The sequence below is a fragment of the Mycetomoellerius zeteki genome, unplaced genomic scaffold (assembly GCF_001594055.1).
Source record: "Mycetomoellerius zeteki isolate Tzet28-1 unplaced genomic scaffold, Tzet1.0 scaffold221, whole genome shotgun sequence".
Lineage (NCBI taxonomy): Eukaryota > Metazoa > Arthropoda > Insecta > Hymenoptera > Formicidae > Mycetomoellerius > Mycetomoellerius zeteki.
This window is the reverse complement of record NW_017257184.1, coordinates 2156173-2169372: the sequence shown is the minus strand read 5'-3', so window position 1 is coordinate 2169372 and position 13200 is coordinate 2156173. Positions and strand designations below refer to the sequence as shown.

At 35.5% G+C, this 13200-nt stretch overlaps 1 protein-coding gene across 1 annotated transcript in view; it reads left to right on the top strand.

The window, feature by feature from the left end:
• Positions 1 to 13200, top strand: part of cmpy (crimpy) — a 275967-nt gene that overhangs the window by 21294 nt on the left and 241473 nt on the right. The gene's annotated exons all lie outside the window — the stretch shown is intronic.

The window sequence follows — 13200 nt, the reverse complement described above, 5'->3', positions numbered from 1 at the left end:
ATAATATTTTTATGCTCCAAGAGTATAAAGGTATATAAAATCATGGAAGAAAACACGAGCCATCTTGATATCTTCAATGTTAAAATCATTTTTAAATTGTTATGCTACTCAATCACTTTCAAAAATTTTCATTAACACGTATTGTAATTATTATAGAGTAGTTTGTCCTTTCTTTATTAAAAGAGAGGCCAGATGATTTTTTCAATATGTGATATATTGTTCAATTTCTATATGACAATATTTATGAGACTAAATATCGAAAGGTCTTTTTTGTTTTTTGCATCATTGATATTTACAAAGAATGTAATTTTGAGAGACATTTTTATTTTGATCGTCGACGTTACGTCATAGGTCAAAAATTATTCACAAAGTATATTTTAAATTTTTTACATTATGAAAGCATATAGAGCTGCTTTCTGTATAGAAGTTACATTTAACGACCCTTTGAATGACAATACTTTGAAACAAGAATTCTTTTAGCGTCTTTATATTTGTTATTCAATGCATTTCATATGATTTCCATGGTACTACCGTCAAGATCAGAAATCAAATTTAAGCCGTTGGAAATGGAGGGTATGGATGAATGTATGTTTCACGTTTGCCTACATACGCGAAATAACCGGCCGTAGTTCTCGACTCTTTTACGGTCACGGATTAAAAATGAAATTATGCATGACCGGGTAGAGTTTTAACTGTGAAATATCGACGTGCAGCGCTATCTCGGCCAGCCATACTTTCATACTCATGTGTATACGTACGCATCGTTTACCAAGAGACGAAATGATATCGACAACAAGTAGTACGCGAACGTATCGATTTATAGATATCGTTGGTTTTCAAAAACATATTCTTGCACCGCAAGCATTGGTTGCGTAACGAATTAATAGCGCATATTACACAGGAGTCACAGTGCATTGTAATATTTACACGAGTGTGCCGTAATATTTTCCGGCTTGCTGGTTGTGAATTTTCTGCTATATATACATGCAAATTCAGTGAAGTGGATTACCCCAGGAAAATGTACCAACTTTTACTTAGGCGTTAAACGGTCCTAATGCAAATCGCTAGGATACGGGAAATGTGTGTAAAAGCTAGACAGTGCTGTGGGCGATATCGTATTTTCCCTCTTTACGCGCAGTTTTATCTGGATGATATGAAAAAAGTTAGTGCTTGCGCTTTTTTGCTTTCAGATACTCTCAGCTCAGTACCGATACTCCTAGCTCGGTGGAGTTTGTAATAATTTCTATCTATGCATCTATTGCGTTATCTTTTGCAAACGATTTGCAAAAAAGATAATTGGAGTTCCCCTTTGAATATAAATTATTATTGCAAGTACACATATAGATACAGTCAACAATTAATTTCTTAATTGTTGTTAAAAAGAAAAATATTCCTTATATATTTTTTGTTTATAACAATGTTCGTAGAAATAAAGGTCTTATCCCTCACTCATGATCATACGTTTGTGCTAAAATTACCAGTCTAACTAGAAAACACTTGATAAAAATCATACACAAAAAGAATTATTTTACTGAAATATCTAAAAATTTAGATAAATACAGTTCCAAAAATAATTTTGTTTAACAATCAAAATAATTACGTGGGAATCTCAAACATAATGAGCAATGCTGCAAAAAGTTTGGACATTTTGTAGCAACCAGAGCATCCTACATAAATGTTTTGATCTTATATAAGTTGATGATCCAGCAAAATTATTTTTAGATCTGTATTTAGGTAAATTTTTAAACATTTCAGTAAACAAAATTTTCCTTTTTACGTATTAGTGCTACCGTGCAACGTCATTAATTAAAACGATGTTCAACCAGATTTTTTACGAGATGTTCTTGCGCGAGGGAAGATCTATAAATTCGGTAGATTATAAAAAATCAAGAGCAAGATTATGATTTATACGCCCAACATTCAAATGTTCCGAGTTGACGGGTGAGTTTCTTGCGAAAAATTATAAGAAACAAGAATTTGATTTCTTTTTTGTGATAGACATTAAATAAAATTGCAAGAAGTAAACTTAATTTTACTCAGCGAAAGAATCACGCGAGACTATCCGCGATATGAAGAGACGTCGGACAACGACGATTGCGTTCCGGGGCGGAAATCCAACTTTTCCCATTAAATTGTATCTCGCGTGGAGCCGATTGTGGGGAGCTAACGATATGACGTCACGACACTCGGTAATATGGAACTTCTGAGAGCGAGTTTAATCGTCTAATGTCATGTGAGAGGAAACTGAAACTGCACGTTTGTGTGGTGATAAGACATAAGACAAACAAAATATCTAGTCATAAAGTTCTATCGCGACTGCAGTACATTAACGGCACATTATGTAAAGTGTATTAAAAGCAATCTCTTTTTTACATGGAACAATTGTACAGAGATTATTAACGTTTATCGTGGTATTCATTTGCAATGAAGTCCCCGTTGAAACGGAATGATCATCAAAGAGACAAGCATAATCTTGACGTTAGTTATTAGAAATATTATGAATCACGGAATTAATCGTCGGGAGAATTAATTTGCGTTAAAATTCAATAGAGTAACTCCTCTATTTGTGTCGCTATTAACAGATCACCGATCGAAGAACCAAGGAACATCGAACTCACGAAGACCACGTTCTCGTGAGTAGCCGCGGAGGGTTGTTATACCGGTAAAAGATGTTGACCTAAAAACCGAGGAGGCTCATAACGGATAAATACCAACTTTGTGTTAAAGAAACCGTCGGGGCTATGCTGTGTAATAAACGCTCCGGCATTCGCGAATACATCCGCATACACTCCCGTGCGACTCGTAAAGCACAAACGTCTAGCTATTCTCTCCCTCTCTCCGAGCCATTGTGCCTCCGTGCTTTTATACTTCTTTCCCTATCCTTTTTTTAAACATCCGGCGGTAATTGTCATGTGCGGTAAAAAAACTATCCTCGGTCGCTTTTACGCGCATTGCCCTATCGTAATTTCGCTATTCCCCAACTCGGGGTAGATTCGCGAGAAAAAAATCCATGTATTGCCACCAGTATCGAGCGAGAAACAAAAAAAAAAAGAAAGCGATGTATGCGTGTACATCATAATACAAGAGTGCAAACGCGTTTTTGAATATATGTTTTATGCAATGTTACAGAGAGACTTTTAAAATAAAAAAAAAACCTGAAATATTTTATTATCGATACATGTGAAATTGAGATTCGAATGAGTTTTAAACCATGTTTATTTTGAAGGAAAAAAAAAACGAATTTCTTTAGCGTATAAATGCGTATTTTATTAAAGAACGCGTTTGCAATTTGTGAACTAATTAATATAAAAAAAATATTGAAATATATACTATTAAGTATACAGTCATCGTTTGCAAATCTTGCGCTTATCGATCTTGCTTTAGAACAATATTCAATTGACGAATTATACATATTTGCAGTATCGAATGGTGCGCTTTGTTGAAATATTCATAAATAAAGCAATGGCTTGTGGTAAATCGGTTCAACATTGTATCTCAATCTCTCAGAGTTTATCGTCGTTTTCACAATTGGCGAGAATTATGGCTCATAGAGATATGTATTAATTAATTAACCGGATGTATGCTAATTGATCGGCGAATGACGCCGCGAGTTGTTTTAAAAATATACTTGTCATGTATGCGGATTCCACATTATGGAAGTTATGTACATATCCGCTTATTATAATTTTCCATAAATTGGCTTAAATTTAATAACTGAATTTAAACGTCAAATTCTCATTAAATATTTTCGAAAGTATTTTTGTTTGCGGTTTTACGGTATTACAAAAATAAGAGAGAGAGAGAGAGAGAGAAAGAAAGAATTTAAAATACTACTTTACGTTTATTTTGAAATAGTTCTAAACAAAAACTATCATATGTTACTATTACTAAATTATGTAGGTACTAAACTTGTACTACTAATTTGCTCATTTTGTATGATTGTAAAAAGTTTAATTTTATATATGCTCTCATTATATTCATAAAATTCTTTATTACATTTTAATCAGCCTTAAAAAAAATGTAAAATCATTTTTATACATTTGTTTGTTTACTGCGATTGCAGAAACTTAAAGTTGTATCCTGCGCTCTTTAAAGAGGAAATGAAAAGAAAAATAGGAAGGCGCTGTAAAGAGTGAAATAACACGAAGGCAAACCGCTAACTACGGTTTCGCGCATATTGCCCGGACGCAAACCAGAATTTTATTTGTGCCGTCGAGCGCGATAACATTAAGCGGAGCCAATTTCGAGCGTGCTCGCGATACATAAGACGATATATATAAAGCTGTTTCAATCGGTGAACGCACAATACGAACACTCGGCTTAATTGGCGGTGTAGAAACAGCCGTAAGGTACTTTAACCCACAATTCGTATGCGAGTAAGCCGGATATTCGATTTCCTTCTGGCGGAGTAGTAAAATTCGCGAAGGTTGTCCAGGCGTCCAGTTACTTTCGCGAACGAAAAAGCTCATTTTCAAAATCAAATAAATCACTGACCAGAGCCGGTTTCGGAATAGCAAATGTGTTTCGCACGTCGGGAGACACGTAATAGTGGCTAGTATAAACAACAGGTTTCGCCAAGTAACGTTGACCCCTTGTATACAGGATGGCAGGCCTTATGTGAAGATACAGCATCCGTCGTAGGGTATTAATCTCATGGATCGTGTAAAGCTACACGCGTTCTTCGTCGGACATGGTAGACGTGGTCGCGCGCGAGAGAGGCATGGCACGTGTAAAACGTGAAAACGACCGTCACGTGCCGGCAGGCGATGCTTTCTCGTTGTCGAGTGTCTTTTTTATTTTCTCTTTCGCAACTTTATCGAACTTTCGGTCAAGGAAAAATAGACTCCGTACATGTCGACGAGACAATCCAGAAAGATTTTTTTTTTCGTTCAGTAAGATTTCAAGATGTTTGCATAAGACCCTGCTACTTTTCAAGCTCGAGTATAGCACGCGAGATCCGACGGGATCTTAAATCCCAGCTCCAGTCTATCGTAGAGGGGGGGGGGAGGGATTAACGTGAGTACGTGACTTGGGCGCGATCGAGTCTCGGCTGGTCTCAGCTAAGGTGGAGGTCTCGCGTAGGTTACACGTACTACGGACTGCATATTTCCCGGTGGGCGATTGTTGCCGCGAGAGCTGTCGACCCGGTGCATTGGCAGGGGGTTATATACACTGTTACCAGCCGCGAACGCCACTTTCTCAATGTCAAGCAACAAATCTCGAGAACTGCTGGCTAGATGGGTTGACTAGGGGGCAGGGAGCTGCGCGGCGTTCGTTCGTAACGCTACTAAACAGCTCGTAGTCGTGCGCATGAATGTACGTGCACGCGCACACGAGTACGCAAATCCCATAGATCACCGTACGGTTTCTCGTTCGTTCAATGCATGGGATTGTAGAGGCTCGCTACACTACCGTTGATAAACCGAATAGGTAAATCGAACGGTATTTCGAGAGGAGGCAGAGTCGGTAGAGAGTAAGGGGAGAAAGAAGTGTAAAGCATTCTTATTTCGTGTTACAAGACCACCATCGGCGGAAAATATACGAGCTGTACGTAGCTGTACGTAGCCATCGAAACCCATTATCGTTGTACGTCGCCTCGTCTTAGAGATCCATAAACGAATCCGGTAAATGTCGCGTGGTAAATAACCGCCATCGCACGCGCTATAAAGAAACGTTCCTTCCGCAAATGTATGTCAGGGGTAAATAAACTGGGGATGGGCTTGAAGATTACGGCCGTGAACACACGATAAGGAGCGCGGATTGAAAAATTGGCCCGACGGGAGGGCACGTAAATTCGGAAGCGCGCAACAACTTTCCGGTATTACGCGCGCGAGAATAATATGGTCACGTAGCGAGTTGATGTATCGTAAAATAGGCGATCGCGAAAAATTATGGTTTGTCGCTAACGGCGATGTATTTTATTTAAAATTTTTTATTACTATTGCAATAATAAATACGTGTATTATACTAAAAATAATTGGCGATTGTATTTTATGGCGTTCATTGTGTATATCTAGTTTCGTAATATTTTGGTATAATTGATTTAACAAAAAATTACTGAAATTGTAAAGTAAATGTTGCACAGTTAGTGAACCCAATTATTGGACAAAATGACAAAAATTTTAAATATTACTGGTGCATTTATCTTATAGTACAAAATAAAAGAAATTGTAACATTCTTCCCTTGATTTTATATCGCCCACGTATAGTGGAATTCCGATTATCGTTGCATTTACGTTTCAGCGTAACTTTTTAATCGGTAAAAATCCTGCGCCCACAATAACGTATACATTTTTCGTAGCATGTAGCGTTAAGCTAAATAGTCACGTTCTTGATGTACGTAGCGCGAGATAAAAGCAATGTGGGATATAAAACGGAGGCGGCAGAAGCTCTGTCTTTCTCCTCTCTCTCTCTCTCTCTCTCTCTCTCTCTCTCTGTTTCTATTCTAGTGGTTTATTTTGCCATTGCACAACCGCAAAATACCAGACCACTACCGTCGGTACATTACGGTGTATTCTGCGGGGCGATGCAACGGGGCGGACGGTTGGAAAGTCTATAAATGCGTCGCAGACTCGCATGTATCGCGGTACTTGCTACTTAAGCCAAGGATTCGCTTTACATCCTGCAGGCAGGCAGCGTACGTACGCGATGTATAAAATATATATCCTTTAGCGGCGGAGCGAAAGAGATTTTCCTGCCTTGAATTAAGCTCTTCCCGTTTGGCGACGAGACGAGCGAACGCGACCATTTGTATGCCGAAGTTGTTGAAAGAATAGCGCCTAACTCCTAAAGATACTTCTTATTTATACGCTGCAACACTTGAGATACGGTCACGTCGTTTACATCAGAGAATGTTAATTAAAACATTTTATTATTCTCGCGAGAACGTGTTCTCAACAATTGCCGCTGTATATTTTTAACGAAACGTTTGACCTTTTTACAGATTGCTTTTCCACGTCGCAGAGAAAGCAGCATTCGCGCTTTTAATCGCTTTTAGTTTCTAAAGTTTACGATTAATGGGAGAAATAATATTATGCGGTTCGTTGGTGGGGAAGCTTTAAAGTGTACTTCGCTTTAAAGTATCGATATTCGCCTAGTACTTGATATAATTTAATTACCATTCTCTAGAAATATAAATATTATTTAATTTATAATTTTCTCATCGAACTAAATAGATCAACAACATTATTTCTTTGTTTTTATGAGATGCAAATAAACCATTCAACCACGTTAATCCATCAAACTATCTACGCAGAAAAAAGTTCAAGTGTTTTACGGAAGTGACGAAGTTCCTTAAGCCAAGAATTCGTCATGCTGTTAACTTAGCGTGTTTGCAAACTTACGATATGTGTGTGTGTATGTGGCGTACACAATCGATTGGCTATTTTATTTTGCTCGAATCGCTAGAGCTCCACTAAACTCTGTCGTATTATGCATTGACCTGTATTACGTTTTTGCGCGCCCCCGTATACGCGTATACGTTCATGTGATAGTTACTCGGTTCGTGAGCTAGCAAGAGACACGAGATGTAACGTGACGCATACGGAACGCTACGGCAACGACGTGTTGGAGCGCGCGGAAGGGGCAAGGGAAGAGGAATAGCCTGCATGTGCATCCGGATGGATTGCCGGGATTTAAATCTGATAGGACGCTGATAGGCGGCAAAACGGGACGAACTGTAATTTTTGTTGTGTCGTAAAAAAGTATACAGGATCCATAGTCGACACGGTTAGAAGTGAAAAAAGATGAAAAATCTTCGCAGTGCATCGCCAAAGACGATATTCAGAAATTATAGTGAATAATAATCTTTCCTGTTTTCTAAATTCTATATATAGAAATGATTTCTAGATCTAATGTTATTACTCTTCGATCTATCATAAAATAGGATCGAAGGGAAGTCATATATTTATTGTTGAAAGAGCAATGTATTTTATTTTTCAAAGAAAAATTCTTAAATCTAGACTAAAATCCAGCACATCGGTTTCGCTCTATATATACAGAGAAAATTTTTTCTTAGACTTTACCATGTATAGTAGTCCTGAGACAACATTGTGTTTCGAAGAATTTTACGTAAATTTCTCTCATTCATTAATAAAACTGTAATAAAATATAAAATAAGTTTGATTAATTTTATTGAAGTGCATGGTAAAAATTTTTTAAATATTGTATTATACCATTACCATATTTTCAAGGTAAATTAAAAAAAAAGTTTCTCCATTTACTACGGCGTCAGCATCATGCGTCGTAACATCGGGCAAAGATTTATTCTAAACGTATGAACTTTTTATATGTGTTACTTTTGATTTAAGACAATAAAATAAGTCAATCTTATTTGACTCGAAGGAGGAAAATAGAAATTATTGATTTTAATTTTAATATTGTTCTATTTTTATAATGCAAGAGAGAAGTTGTGATAAGATTAAGTATACGTAAAGAATTTTTTTTTTCTCGTTATCAGAAACGCTTTCTGAGGTATATAAGATTTGATGTATACGCGATATTGTGCTGTCATTAAAGCGCTAAAGAGGAAGAAATATGGAGTGTGAATTAAAAATAAATAACAAGTTGTATTCTCCAGTAAAGTAAGTCGTAAAATAATTTTTGTGTCAGATGTACTGTGTCAGAATTTGTAGTGTGCTATAATAATGCAACTTTATACAAAAAAAAGAGAGAAACATAAAACAACGTGAGACAGTTTGAAAAATACTGGGACTTCATTATTCGGGGATCTATTAAAAATAGGAAGTGTGTATCTAATTCAAGAAATAAAGTGGTAGTACCACTTTCCGTCGAGCATGTAACAAATTGCATATGACCCATTTTGCAAAATAATTATATCAGATGTATCTCATGCTACATTAGTTCCGATTACAAACGCTCATCACATAATTTATTGTTTTGCACTAGCATATTAAATATCACTGTTTTTAATTTAACAGTAATTATTGTAATAATTACTGATTGAAATACTTGTAACAAGTTAATATATGTATCCCATACGAGTGATTTATTACGGTATTTACGATTTATTATTGCTAATTGTAACTGAATGTGAATTGAGTATCTTGCAGCACTTTTTGCTATATATTACGTATTGCTTGACTATGCGATAATGAAAGTCCCATGAAATCCGATAGAAATCGCTGAAATCCGATAATCTCGGAAAATTGATGGATGGCTATAATGACAGGGATTAGCGCGGATAGTTACTGTTTAATGACGATTTCACGATGGTCGAATCTCGCATAACCACACCAGTGGGTGAATCTCGATTCCAACCAGTTAATTAGGACGCAACGCAGCAGTTTCCCCGAGAGGATCTCGATGCCCGCATCCGTGAAAATCAAACAGAAGGTTGATATCCGAACGGGTTTGTTGGAATGCTTTACATTCTTAGATAACAAGTTTAACGTTTAAAAATTTTTCATAAAGAAGTACTGTCAGAACTTGGTACTGTCTTTATTTTTATACTAAAACAGACCCTTTAAAGAATTCCATAAAAATAATCTGACTAATGCTGACTACTATTTTTAAGATTTATCAGTTTTAGATCGATTAACAATTCATACCTTGAAATCTACTGCATGTAAGAAATAGAATATTTCTTACTTTAGTATTTTGTTCATTTTTAATCTTCATTAAAACATCATGAGTTATTCAGCTGTTTTTAAGAGAATCCTAAATTCATCTTATCGATCGAACGCAATAATTTTTATATCAATTTTTTATTTTTACAGATTTTCTTCTCTAGAGTTAAAGTACGTACAATAATGCAGTCTAGCATGCAAAATATAAAAAACGAAAAAAAGAAAATTACAGTTTTTTGTCGACTTCTGACGTTGACTTGTAACAACATTCTTTATATAAAAGTTTTACACTTTGCATATATAAAATGAGCTTTATTCAGACTAGGGATTACATGAAAGAACTGTGCATTTAGAAATACTGTGCATTTAGAAATACTGTGCATTTAGAAATACTGTGCATTTAGAAATAAACCTAAGAGTTTTAGTATAAGAAAATGGAGTGCGTGAAAAAAATTTGTGCATGTATTTGTACGTACGACATTGATAATAGCGTGTAGACCTACCACGTTATTAACCCTTAACTCCATGTTTCGTAAAGCGTATGTAATATGTGTTGTAAATCATATGTAAATCGGTAACAACGATTTTCGTCGGAGTTTGGTCTTCCACTTAGAATCCCCTGTGCTTTTATAATGTTTGTGTAAAAAATTGAAAATAAGATTTCGCATAGAAAAGAAATATCATACTCAATATTATGACTGCGCCATATTATATTGGGACGAAACGAGAGTCTACAAAATGCACTCACAAACTGGTAGTGTACAGAGGAAAAAGTATAACCGCTCTGTGTACTGAAAATTCGCACGAAAATTCTATTGGCAGGGATATCTGCAGAATTATGTGGAAGAAGACAATCACGAATGCAAATATGAGCGTGCTGAAATATAAAATTCTGGTGTTTTTGTTTGCTTTTGTGAATGTAATTCGTTTTTCTGACTGCAACAACGGTGTACTGCTTTATAGAGTTACACACAGAACGGATCATACAATCGATTATACGACATGAAACTTATTTTACAAATTAGAAATATGACGGACGCGTAATTTTCTGAAATTCCTTTTGTAATTAATACTGTACATAAAATACGTTACCAATGATGCTTTAATCGCTATGATCAAATCAACAAAATGTTGTTTCAATTGTATAAAAAATAATTATGACGCTAATATGTATACGATATAATCCTTTTTATGATGGCGTAATATAAACATATAGACCCTTTCCACACGTATTCAGCAGCTTTTAATACTATGGCTGTGTTCCAAATTTACTGCCAGCATTGAAAATGCGACAGTTTACGTTACGTGAACTATAGATTTTTAGTACAGGCAGTCAATTTGGGAACATAGCCTGTATTAGCACTTAACTCAGCGAAGATCAGTAGATTGATTCACTTTACAAAAGTTGTATTTTTATTACAGAGACGTTTCCACTCGTACTTTCAGCGTAAATCAAATTACGTTGAAAGTACGCTTATATGCAGTATTATTATATCTGTCTATTCTATCGCGCAAATAATTCTGTAAATATTGATCACTCGACGCGAAGTGTGGTGCAATGACGACTATCATTTGCGTTTGAGAGAAAATGAAACCACGCGCGCTTATACTCATGAGTATTCGCGAGTACTTCACGAATACTCGAGAGCGCAAGCACGCACAGTCAAAGGTATACACATATACGAGAGATCACCGTTTTCATTGACGTTACTGCGTCACAACGAGGTCGCGTAGTATTCATTAAATGTACTATAATTTTCTCGAGTAGGTATCATACATTACGCATACTGCAGAAACAACTACCATCCGCACAAACTTGTCTTTTTTTTTACTAGGTTTACTCGCAAGCTTGGAAAAACAGATTTCGTTTTTTAAACTGAAATACACGAGCACAGCATTATTGGGAGATTTATTTTCTTTATTTTTACAGAGAAACATATTATTAAAAACGTAACATATTCTAGGAGTGACTGAATAAGCTTGGAATAAATTTATGTTTACGTTGCTTTTCCACTTTCAATTAAAATAAAAATTCCCTCCCTATAAAGAGAATGATAAAACTATTGAGGAGCTATTACTTTTTTAATAATAATCAAGTTTAAACAATTCGTGGAATGTTATTCTTTAAAATTCTTTCATCATTAAAGAGTTTATTAGATTATTCCTGAAGTTACGGAACTGTACCGTGATATTCGGAGATACTGGAAATTCAATTTAATAAGATAGATAAGGAAGTAGCCTCAAATACCGAAATACGGAGACATCACGAAATCAAGAAATCTTGAGATCCCCCATGCTGTGTTTTTCTTTTTGCCAAGATGCTTGAACGACCCACCCATTTTATGTTCTACATTGCAACACGAGAAAATATCGAAACCGAATACTCACATTTTAGGTGCATTCCCATTTGGCTCGTGAATCTTTTATTTCTACTTGAAGGCTTCGGTGACATGGAACATACTTATATCTAAGAAGAAAGCAAAATGATAAAAAGATATTTTTATCAGCGAATATACTGAGAGAGAGAGGGGGGGAGAGAGAGAGAGAGAGAGAGAGAGCACACCTGGGTTTACGACCCAATCCAACATATAATCGTTAAAAGAAAATTGCCGCAATCTTATTATATGTGCACGTGTGAGAAACTTATAAAAACAGAAAACCTATCAGGTTATTTTTGTGTTGGATTTGAATATAATTTAGATCTAATAAACGTGCAAATAAACGCAAATACCTGTTTTACATGTAGGTATACAGATTTGAAAACTTAACGATATTTTCTGCCTCTATAAAAATCTCTGTGGCGTAAATTATAATTCCATTATTCGTGTAAGTGATTAGACCATACGTGTAAATGATTATGTGTATCCCTGCAGAAAAATAAATTATCATCGCGTAAAAAGGTCCATGCTGATGTGTTATTCTTTCGTTACGTATGCAGATGAGATTTACAAAAAATCTAACAGTTCTCGAATTTCACTTTAGTTTCGCATTTCTCCAACGGCGCATGGTTCTTTACCGCTACTCTTAATGCACTCGCGTCGGTTGATTAAGTTGCTTCTCCTTGCCGAGTTACTTACCGAGGCTGGGCGGAACACCGTTATTTTTCACAACTTCGTTTACTTTGGTTACCGGAAATCTGCATTTCGCCATGCGCTATATGAAACGTAGTTATACTTCGCACGACGTTCACAATATGACCGTATGAACTTACGTGCTACAGCGTGCTAACGAGCGTGAAAAAACATTTCATTATCATCATATACATGTCGTTGTAGTGATATTTTAGCAATGAGATTATGTTGACTTAACATCAATTATAAAGTAATTATATATTACCATTACTGAAAATTAGGGTAAATTGAATGAAGTATGTATTTATTTATAATGGCATCTTTATCTCTTTCCCAAATTACATTTAATTAAATTATATTTAATTATATTTAATTAAGTTACATTAATTTAATAAACAAATATTAATTTACTTAAAATCTCAACATATTTCATCAATGTGATGATTATTTTGCAGCTTAAGCTATTGGGATTGTTATAAGAAAAGTCTACCTAAATATATGGTATACTCTTATAACATTTCGTTTTTGTGATGATAAAATAA